The 11,396-nt window shown below is 60.4% G+C and overlaps 1 long non-coding RNA gene across 1 annotated transcript; it reads right to left on the reverse strand.

The window, feature by feature from the left end:
* Positions 1–2,935: 2,935 nt before the first annotated feature.
* LOC141577523 (uncharacterized) lies at positions 2,936–9,242 on the reverse strand. Its single transcript, XR_012506640.1, has 3 exons — positions 8,080–9,242; positions 4,837–7,147; positions 2,936–4,063 (listed from the first exon to the last, which is right to left on the reverse strand). It is a non-coding gene; the product is annotated as an uncharacterized LOC141577523 (long non-coding RNA).
* Between the last annotated feature and the right edge of the window lie 2,154 nt (positions 9,243–11,396).

Consider the following 11,396-nt stretch of genomic DNA (forward strand, 5'->3'; position numbering starts at 1 on the left):
TAAGGCCTTTCAGAGGGAAAGAGTGAGCTAAAGCCGCTGGCCCAGGGAGCCGGATGGTGCGGGCAGGAGAGTAGTGGCCCTGCCTGGGGGTCCTGCCGGTCTTTTTTCTCATAGAGAGTGAGCCCCGAGCTCCCTACCATTGGGCCAGGCCATTCCCTCTAGGGCCCCCTATGGCAGCCCCCGGTGGCCTCCCCTCACCACTTGTGAGGACCCTGGGATGGTCTAGGGGTGGCTCTGGGGCAGCAGGTCCTGGAACCTCCCTGGGTGGAAGGACCCAAGAACGTGGACACGGGAGACGTTTGTTAATACCTTATTTGTAGTCCCTGGGAGCTGAGGCCGCCACACCTCGCCCCGGTCCTGCCCCCAGAGTGACCTCCACTCTGGCCTTCAGTGACCCAGAGACCCACACCTCACCTGCAGGACAAGCCCCCTATCGATTCGCTGGTTCAACTAGAGGGAAAAATCCCCCTGAACCTCTGCCAAGGGTGTGGGGAGCACGTCCGGGCGGCTCCAGAGCTGGAACCCAGAGGAGGGGGACGCTCCCGCCTTTTATGGCTTGCTTCAGAGGACTTCCTGGAAATGGCCTTGTTGGGGTGCAATGTTCCGTGCAGGGAGAGGGACTGCTTGGCCCACCTGGCTGGGCTCCCGCAGTCAGGAGGGGCTGCAGCTCTGCTTGGGAGGGAAAAGCCCCTTGTCTGGAATCTGCCGTGCCTGTGGCCGCTCTGGGCTCCTTTCCAGGACCCTGGCACCTCCCCGTGGTCTCCAGGGTGGTGACGGTCTGCTCAGGATGCGGCGGGGTCACCGGATCTGCCTGTTTGACAGAACTGCTCGCCCTGCTGGGTCTACCCTACAATTTGCCGTTAGTCAGAGTGCTTAGGTAAGCTGAATCGGCCTCAAACTTTTTCCAAGGATGATGCAAATCATTTCAAGAAAGAAACTGTTACCCAGAACAGCTCACTCCCACCGTGATCAGAATAGCACTGGCAGCCAGGGGGTGGCTTCTGCCATGCCTGGTTCTGTGCCAGGCTTCACCTGCTGTGTGGCCTTGGGCAGTGACCCACCCTCTCTGTGCCTCTGTTTCCTTGTGCGTATCACAAGGATGATGAGGGCACCTACTTCACAGGGAAGCATCTAGAGCTGCACCCACGGCTCGTGCCCATGTGTCGGGGCAACACCCCTGCTGTTTGCAATGCTTTTGCCTTTACAAGCAAGGGGGCTGTAACACTTTCCTGTGTGTATCTTGGCCGCTTCTGTAAAAGTAAGTCAAGTCACCGCGGAGGAATTCCTGGCTGAGAGGCTGAAGGTGCATTCTAAGTGTTGATTGGAACGGCCAGATTGTCCTCCAGCAGGGACGCCCATCGGCACCGCGCCGGCGTCAGGCCGGCCTCTTCCCCCAGCCCATCACCAATGCCGGTGCTGAAAACCATGAACATCCTGCCGAGATCATTAGTTCAAAACAGCTCGAGGTGGGTCTCACGGCTCTTTGCACAATTTCTGCCTCGTACGAGCTCCTGGTTTGCTAAGGAACTGCGCCTTGGCCTGCCCCGTAGCAAGCTGCGTTTTGTTTTTCGCGAAGTTATCTTTGAATTTGCGTGTGAACGTGAGATACTTACAGATGAGTGTGTGCATGCGCACGCACACACGACGCACACACGACGCACACACGACACACACACACGTGGTAGCATTGATAGCGTCTGCATGTTGTACAGGCATGTACACATGTACGTGCATGTGCTTTGCAGGACCTCCGAATTTTATGTATTCAAATCAATCAGTGTTCTCCGGTATAACTTTTTTGGGGCACTTTCAAGAATGGTCTTTTTTTACTCCAAGACTGTGTTATAAATCCATACGTGGATTTCCCCCTGCTTTTTATGGTTTATTTTTCATGTTTAAAACTCTGTCCTTCTGGAACAACTGGTGTAAGGAGAGAGTAGGAATTCAGTTCTCCCTGAAGCTTTGTTCCTCCAAGTGACCAGTCATCTGCCCCGCCATAATTTACAGGACAGCCCGTCTTCTCCCTCCAATTCATCACAGTCTCAGGTCCCGCGTGTCTTTCTGGGGTTATTTCTGGATTTGCTCTGTTCCACGGATGGGCTTAAATCTCCAGAACTGAGCTGTTGTAAATGTGGTGGCTTTAATGTTGGAGACGTCTGCTTTGGTGACTTCAGCAGTGAGGCAGAATGTTCTGGTCTGTCCTCATGAATTCATTACTTTATTTAAACTGAAAAATCATTTGTTACATGCCTGCCAGCACCACCGCCGAGGACACTGTTGGTATTTGCATTAGGATTCAGTTGAATTAATAGACGATTTTATGGCAAACAACATTCTTATGTTCAACCTGTCTCCTGTCCACAAGGACTTTCCTCTTTTCTGTCTTACTTTCCGTCACTTGGTTGCAAGGCTCTCTTCGTTCGGACCCTGTGCAGATTCTGCTAAATAGGCTTAGTTATTTGGGAATCTTTTTAGTGTTTTGTGAACAGATTCTGCCCTTCCCTTGCATGTTCTTGCTGCCTTTGTTTCTTTATAAGAAAGCGGTCAATTGATTTGGGGAGCCGGCCCCTGGGCGGGGTGGACGCCAGGACCGAGCAGCTCTCTGGCACCTCTGCTCTGAGTTTTCTGCCCTCTCTGCAGAGAACGGCGTTTGGGTGGGGTGTCCATGCTTCAGATGAAAGCAGGGTGTTTGATGTTGGAAAGACAGCTTATCTTTTGAATCCAAGACCAGATTTCTGCTTCATATCATTAAAAAATGCAGAAAGTGGGGGCAGGGAAAGGAAAGGATCACCCCGCACTGGCCCATCTGCGGGGAGGCGCTTGTAATTACACAGCCTTTAATAACTGAGATTCCTCCGCCAGCTCACTGGAGGCAGCCTGCGAATACCAGCAGTGTGAGTCACACGTATGTGCCATTCAGTGAGGCTGGGCTGGGAGCAAAGCGAGGCCGCCATCCCACCCGGAGGGGCCGCCGAGGCTGGGCCCTCCACCCCAGGGCTCCCACCCGGCAGGTTTCTCCTTCAAACAGCAAGCTAATTTTCTTTTCTTTTTACAGAAAGGCCTGGGGATGGGGGAGGGTGTAGCTTGGTGGTAGAGTGTGTGCTTAGCATGCCCAAGGTCCTGGGTTCAATCCCCAGTACCTCCATTAACAAAATAAATGTTACTGGTGGCTGGGGCTCTGGAGATAGGTGAAGGGGCTGTGGTGGGAGGGGCCCACGGGCTTTCAAGGAGGTGGTCACGTCTGCAGCAGCCGGGACCTGGATGCCAACGCCTGGCCACATACTCCATGGTCATTCACTGAGCAACGCTTTTTTGGTTTCTGCACTTTTCTGTAATGCGCATCCCATTAAAAAAATGTTTCAAAGAACTTCCAGGGTACATTTTAGTAAAATTCATTGTTCTGAGCTGGAAAGTCTAAACTGGGGAACATCTGGATTTTCCAGGTCTCAGGAAATTACAGGCCGAGCTTGGGACACCAAGGACACGGCCGCCACATGCAGCAAAGACGGAGCGGAGAGGGAAAGCGTTTCTCCCAGGCCTGGCCCAGCGGCAGGGCCGTTTCTTTTCCTGGAAAAGTCCCCGAAGATTATTTTTAGTGTCTGAAACTCATCTTTCTCTCCTAAATTTGAACTAAATGTTGCAAGGAAGCATGTGTGGGTCCCATCCCCCGCCCCAGGACTGAGGCTCAGCTGAAGTCACGGAGCAGCGTCTGTGGCCTCCGCCAGCGAGAAGTCAGACTCCCTCGTGCTTTCAGCTGGTTGAAATTTCCTTCTGATGAACCAGTGCTGCGGTGGTTTGGCCCGATTTCAGAGCCCAGACACACGGCCAGCGCAGTCCAAAGCCCCTTCTGCCTCTGGAAGGCTTTCAAGCGGAAAGACCCCGAGGTTCGACCTGTGGGGACCCTCCTGCGGGCAGTGGCTCGGAGGCTGGGCAGTCCACACCTTCTCGGGTTGCAGGGAGAGCGGTCCAGCCCATCCATCACATTCCCCGCAGACCGGGAAGAGGTCTGGCTGACGGAGCAAAGTGCACCGTGCGCTCCTTCTGGTGGGCTCTGCATTCTTTCCTAGTGAAGTATTGTGCATGGAAAACCAGAATATATGGTCAGCATTCTTCCTATAAACAGAGCAATTGTACATTGTGGAGGAATTGCTTAGCGATGACTGGGGAGGTTGCCATGGTTACCCTTCCCCCGCCCATGCGGTCCTGGCGGCTGCCTACGTGGAACTGGGCAGTTCGGTACCCGACCCACATGTGGCTGCAGAAGCCCCGCCGTCTTGCGTTTCCGTTCCGGCGGGGACCTCGCGAGAGCAGGGCCGTCATTCTGTGCCCACATGTTTTTGACTTTCCTCAGCCGCAGGAAGTCCCATGTGGACGTCCAGGAGGTGAGATGGACCGAGGTGGGTGCTCAATGGGAGCAACCCCCCCCACCGCCCTCAGCCTCTGAGGCCCCGCCCCATGGGGCTCTGGGAACCCCTGTTTGAAAGCTGCAGACCTTGGGCGTCCGCACAGAGGCCCCCTGCGCCCCACGCTGCGCTTGGGATGGTCCACCTCCGGCCCGTCTAGATCCACGCAGGCCGGAGCCCACTCCAGCCTGAGGCTGCTGGTGTGGACACAGAACCGTTTCTCCCCGGTCTTCAGGAGAACCCCAGGTGTTTTCCTGGAGGAATCTGGGCCTGGCTCTCTCCCTTTCTGCAAATGCCAGGCCAGAATCCCACATGCACACGGGGGAGCCAGCCCTCGTTACGTGCAGCTAACCCCTCCAGCCCCCTCTGGAAGGGAGTGAACGAACAGTCAACCTCATGATTTTTTGGTGCCACTAATTAAACCCATACTCACCCTGGGACAGGCTCCCATTGCCGTCCTGCCTCTGCCTGCTGGAGGGAGGGTCGGGGGACTCTCAGGGACAGTGGGTCACCAGGCGCCCCACACCTCTCCGCCAGTACAGGGGCAGGCGGAGCCCCGGGGCCCCCCTCCACGTCTGGTCGTGGAACCACCGGGGCCGGGGCCGCGCTTCTTCCTGGAGGGTGGAATCTCTGGAAGCCTTGGAAAGGCAGAATTATGTGCAGATGGTTTGGGGGAGCTTATGGGAACAAGGCCTGAAATAGTGAGGAGCACGGGCCTGGGCAGAGGGCGGGCTGGGCTGTGGTGCTGCCGGATGGTGCTCTGCAGCGGGACAGCATCCGAGGGAAGGCCCCGAGCCTCTGTACCCTGTGTGATGAGTCAGGGGACGCGAGGGGCCCGGGGAGGGGTGACCTTGCGCAGCAGTCTCCTCTGGTCCAGAGCAGCTGCCGGGGAGATGCAGCTGCAGCTGCAGCACGGGGGTGAGCACCAGGCTTGAGGTCCCACCACGTGAGCCTCGGTCCAGCGTCCACTCCAGTCACCCTGGGGCTGCAATGCCCGCTCACTTCACGAGATCCACACCCCACCGGGAAAATCAGCTCCTCCCGGGCTGGGAGTGAGCCCCTTCCCAGGGACACTCGACAGAACAGGTCGGGGGCCAGCACGGCATGCGTCCCCCTCGTCCCACTGCCGCTTATAGAATGGGAACCTGCTGGTCACCGCTCTGGCTCCCCACCTCCCCACCTCGATTCCTCCCAGCCTTGACTACACCCCCGGCCCAGGCGTAGGTCTGGAGGGGATCCAGGCCCCGAGTGCCCAGAGCCCAGGTCACCACACACACACACACAAACACACACACACACACACACACACACACACACAAACACACACACACGGTGGGGGTGTGCCTGGAGCTGGCCCATCCCGGGTCCCTCCCTGCCCCCACTGTGGGACCGTGCACTCCAGGCCTCCCTGGCCCCCGCCGCGGGGCCGTGAGTCCTGATTAACAGGCCAGTCACCTGCTGGTGGGACCACTTCCCTCCCGACCTGCGGCTCTCTGGGTGCACGGAGCCTGGCGTTACCAGGAGGTGGTCGACGGGGACAGTTGTGGGGAGCTCTTACTGCCCCTGGAAAAAGTTTCTCTCTGGGACCCTGGAGTTAACGTGCCTAGGAAGACAAGCTCCCCACTTAATCCCTGGGAGTGCTGGTGGCAGGGCCCCCACCGCAGTCCCCTTGGCTCTTAGACTTGTGTTGGCCGTCTTGGGAACAGGTCGCTGGCCATGGTGTCTGCTGTGTCCTAGAGGGGCCTGTCCTCATGCTCACAAGGTGTCATCTCCAAGTGTCCCCTCGGCTGCATCTTGAAAGAGCCCCTCCGCGGCTCCACCAGGCCGCCGCTCCGGGGCGCCGTGGCGTGTGCTCCGGCAGAGTGCCGGAGCCGCAGACTGGCCTGCCGGAGCTGACGGCGCGCCCTCCCGGCTCTGAGTCAGAGACGGCGCGCTGGGTGCTTGCAATCCAGAGAGGTGGGAATAGTTACGCCGTGGAAATCGGCAAAGGCTTTGGGGGGGCTGTCCTGCCTCCAATGCCCCGAGCTGGTTGTTGACCACTTACCGGCACGGAACTCCAGCACCCACAAGCTCGCTCCCTGCGCTGGGCGTGCGCGTGCACGCGTGCGTGGATGTGCGCACCACATACATGTACGTTACTGTCTTCCGCCCTCACTGCAGCCCCGTACGTGATACAGGCATCCTGTCCCTCTACTGACGGGGACAGCCGGGTGCAGAGAGCCCAGGGGACTCCCCAAGATCACGCAGGAGCCAGGTGTGTCCGACTCCCCCCTGCGCCTTCTTAGATCCCCACTGCCCCGGGTGTGTCGGCTCTGCCCCCCCCCCCGGCCGAGACCCAGTCTGTCACTGGTGCTTACTCACTTCCAGCCGTGGGGGCAGTGGTGTCCATTCTTCCGTAAGTCCCTCCTTGCCAGACAGTTCTGCCGGCCTCTCCGAGGGTGAGTGACGGCAAGCAGAGCCTCCGAACTTCTTGGGTGCCCACTGACTTCCCCAGGCAGCAGAATGCGTGGAATCCCCGAGTGTCCCAGGCCAGCCCCGTAGGAGGGAGCCCGGGCCCTACCGAGCGTTTCTGTCCGGGAGTCCCGCCCGGTCGGCCGGTGGGAGCCACTGTGCTGGCCGGGGCTGGAGTGGGCACGGTGCGCAGGGGACGGGGCTCTGGTCCCCAAGAGGAAATGAGGGCCATCGCTGAGAGTCCTTGGGGGTGGTTTGCAGGAGAAAGCCAGACCTCCCAGGCCCGTATGGTGCTGAAATCAATAGGAGTTCACAGTACGCACACTTAGCAAGCCAGAGACACCAAAACTAATTCTTAAAATATTTCATAAAAAGCACTGAGGTAGTCACTGGGGAGAAAGTGAAGGTTTTATTGGACTTCTTCCCCTTAAGTTAGTGTACGCGATTGTTTTGTTTAGAACTGCAGCCTGGGGCCGGGGGGCGGAGGCAGGCGGGCGCTGCCCTCTGCAGCGCTGGGCCCCTGAAGGCCTTCCTCGGGCCGTGGGGGCTGGCCTGGGCCGCAGAGCCAGGGGGCTTCCTCTGACCCTCCCGGGAGCCTCGTGGGGACCCCCCTGAGCGGGCCTCGGGACGGTGTCCGCGGGGGGTCTGGCCCAGTGTCTCCTCCGCCTCTTGCTGCTTGTTGGAAGTTTGGAATATTCATTTAAAGTGCCTGGGCCGAGTTCATGCTCTGCCCACCACTAAAAAGGAAGATTTTTCTGTCTAATGACAATGACTTTCACTGTAAGCCACTGCCCTTCACCTCTGGTTTGTTTGGGGACCCTGCTTGGGGGCAGAAGGTCGTCCTGCTGGCTGGAGGTGGAGACCCCACTCCCTCTCAGCCTCAGATGTCCAGCCCCTTCTTGTGTCTTGGGGGCCCCAGGGCCCCGCGCTCAGCATCGTGCACTCGGCCAGCACTGCCCAGCCGCTCCCGGTCGGCCTGCTGCAGGCGCGGGGCGCCCAGGGAGGGCTGGGCCAGGGCCCCTGCCCAGCAGCGTGGGCGGACGCGCAGGCTGCGGCCGCTGCCCGTGGGAGACCTCGCCCCCAGGCCCCTGGGGGTCATCTGTGCTTCTTCCCCAGACCTGGGACCCAGCCCACTGGCCACAGTTCCCGTGTGATTGACACCATAGGCCCCGCCTTCTCGGTGGGGGGTAGGGACCAGGGAAGCCCCCACATCACCAGCACTCACGTCTCTGCACCGAAGCTGGCTCCCTTCTCATGGTGCTGCTGGCTGCCGGTCCGGCTCTCAGGCCCCAGAACCCCCAGGCCCAGCCTTCTCTGTGCTCACTCAGCCCTCCTCCCAGGGCCAGGGGCATCTTCGGGCTGTGCCCAACCAGACATGCGTGGTGAGGGGGGCAGGGCAGGGGCCGTGGCAACGGTCTGGTGACGGGCTAGATGCCCCGCCCGGGACCACCCCTGTCCATCTCCGTGTGGTCACCTCTGCCCAGCCGGGTCCTGCTCCATTCAGGTCCCGCCAGCCTTGCTTCTTCGGCCTCCCCTAGAGCCCCTCCTTCCAGCTCCCTCCTGCCCGAGGGTCTGGACGACCGTAGATTCGGGTCCCCTCTACTGCCGACTCCGAGAGCTCAGGCAGGTCCCTGCCCCTCTCTGCTTCCCTTTCATCTCTGTGTGGAGCCACGACAGAAAGAAGCACCCTCGACAGTCCCTCTCAGTTACAGGAGGTGGGCTGCGGGCTGCGCTGAGAAGGGCTCCCGGCAGGCCCGCATCCCAGGAAGGAGGGCGGTGGTGGGACCCGGAGGGAGCGGGGCCAGATCGGGGCGGCGCCCGCCCTGCGCTGTCCCAGGGTAGACAGTGCGCCATCATCACCGGCCCCCTCTTGTTTCAGGGCTGAGGGATCCGCGGCCTGGAGAAGCTACGTTCCCAGGCACACAGCCATGGGCAGAGCTCGCTGTCAGGCTGGAGTGACGGTGGACGTGGGGCTCCACCGTCCAGAAGACGGAGGCTGGGTCACTGAGCTGGCAGGTCTTGGCTCTCCGCCCCTCACTCCAAGCGGAGGCCCCAGAGGCCCCGTGAGCTGCCCTGCAGGAGCCCCGGTGGCGGCAAGAGGGAGTGACTTTGTCCGGGACGGGGCAGGGAGGGCTGGTGCGCCCGTAGCCGCCAGGCTCTGTTGCATCAGCCTCCCCAGCCCCGCCCGCCGCTGCCCAGCTGGGAGGACCGCGCAGGGAGCAATGCCGTGCGGCCTCCGCGGCCCCGAAACGTAAACAGCCGGGTCAGATGGGGCCCTCTCCGCCTCAGCCCTGCTCCGCAGGCTCGGAGGGATGTGTCCACCGTTCTTTAGATCCAGAACTTTCTTTTTCACACACGTTGCCTGTTCTGCATAAGAGGTTTCTCTTATTCATCGCGTGACACTCACGAGCCTGGGCACAGGTTGGGGACACAGAAAAGCCACTTCTGTGACTGGTTTACATCCCTCGTAGTGAGGAGTTGGGGCCCCAGAGACACCAGCTGGTGTCAGAGCCGAGAGAGAGCCCCTCGCGTCCTGACCGATAGGAGCATGGAGTCTTGCTTGTCCTTCGTCTCGGGGAGCAGGCTCCTCCTGGAGATGGCCGGGGGCTCTGCACACTTTCTCTGACCCATGGTTGGTCTGGGGCCCCCCACCCCCTCCCTCTACCCAAGTCTCTCTTAGACCCCCTCCCTGCCGACTCAGCCCCAGCCGAGAAGAGCTATAAATCAGCCTTCCTTCTAGGGTGATTAAAAAAAATCACTCTATTAACAGTTGACTCACGGTCTAAAAATGTGCCCGTGGCATAGCTGTGGCCACCGCGCCTGGTTTGGTGGGACCAGCCCCGAGCCTCACTCGGCCGGGCCCCTCCGGGCAGGACTGCCGTTTCCACGCGCACGCCGCGGCAGCGCCTTCCTGCCCACCCCCCACCCCTGCTGCTCCTTCTCCAACTTCAGCCCCGGGGTTTGGCCCGAGACCCTGGTAGAGGGGATGGAGGGAGGAAGCCATCTGGAGCTGAATCCGTGTTCAGACGAGAAAGGAAATTGCCCTGAGATGATTGAAATGGAAAGAAGGGCGGGGGGGACACCTGGACGGCCGAGTTAAGTAGCTGGAGGCCCAGGGAGGGGCTGGGGTCTTTGCCCAGCAGGGCTCTGGGACCCTGCCTGGCCTGGCCACGCAGTCCTGGCGGACAGGGCCTGGGTGGGCCTCCCTGAGAGCAGTGGGCCGGGCAGCACGGGCAGGAGCCCCGGAGACGAGGAGTGGCCTCAAGGAGATGTGACCAGGGCATTCTCCCGTGTGACCTGAGACAATCCACACTGCCTTGGAGGGACCACCAGCTGCACACTGGGTGTGCCACTCCCAGCCTCTCAAGCACCGTCTCCTCGGGGATCCTCTGGGTGCTGTCTGTCCCGTTAGCAGATGAGGCAGCTGAGGGTCTGCTCCCGCCCGTGCCCGCACCCCTGCAGGCAAGCCTGCCTGGACCACGGCTTCCCTGGGGCAGGGCCGACCGGCCGCGCCTCGGACGCTTGGTCAACATTCGGAAGGATAAACTCTGAGCTTAAGAAGCTTCACACGTTAGACTCTGATTTTGCTGAGGCCCCTGACCAAGCACATCTCCCCGCGGCCGAGCCAGCCTGCAGTGTCTTCCTTTCAGGCAACTGGAAGTGACTGGTCAGGGGCGGGGAGTGACGGACACTGCCATCAAGCCGGGTGGGTCGACTTGGCAGGGACGACGGCTGCCCTGGCTGTGCTCAGCGACCGGGCCTTCAGCGGCTGTACTGGGCTCCCAGCTCCTCGGGCCCCAGAGGCGTCTGGGGCCTGGACAGTGTTGGGGTTAGGGACACAGGTCCCCCAACACCTCCTCCTGGTTCTTAAGTGACGTCACTGCTGCTCAGAAGCACAGGCAGCTGTCGTCTGACCCGGAGCAGCAGGAGCAGGGGCGCTGCCCTCAGGGCACCGCCATGGCCTGTGGGCGGAGCACCGCCCCAGCCACGACTCTCGTCACCAGACCTGCACACAACGGACGTTTCTGGAATGCCTACTGCCTGCCAGGCGCAGTGCCGGCCGGCGGACCTGGCAAGCGGGGACCAGGCTCCATGCTGGGTCGAGAGACAGAGCACCGCCCCGCGGTGCCCCTGGGTTCTCAGGCGGCTCTTAGCGAGTTCCCCTGGGAGCCGGGCTGTGACAGTGAAGATGGCACTCCTGGCCCGCAGGACTTGGCAGGCACACAGAGGGGCCGCGTCCGTGTGAGCTTCTCCTTCGGCCCCCTGGTGCCCCCAGAACCAGCTCAGCCAGGTGCATGGTCAGAGCCTTCAGGGAATTTCCCACACATCCCTGGAAGTTTCTAGGTCCCTCTGTCACCACCGAAAAGAAAGCACGTTGCAAATGCACCTGGTGACAATGGTGACACCTCTCTTTGCATGCCTCTGATGAGATCTCATGCTGAGAATGTCTCTGTCTCCTTACATTTTCTTGCTGAAAGCCGTTGCAAGCAGAGGAGAGTCGGGGGGTTGGCAGGTCAGGGAGGGGCATTTTATTTCCCTACA

This window comes from Camelus bactrianus, chromosome 4, assembly GCF_048773025.1.
Source record: "Camelus bactrianus isolate YW-2024 breed Bactrian camel chromosome 4, ASM4877302v1, whole genome shotgun sequence".
Classification (NCBI taxonomy): Eukaryota; Metazoa; Chordata; class Mammalia; order Artiodactyla; family Camelidae; genus Camelus; species Camelus bactrianus.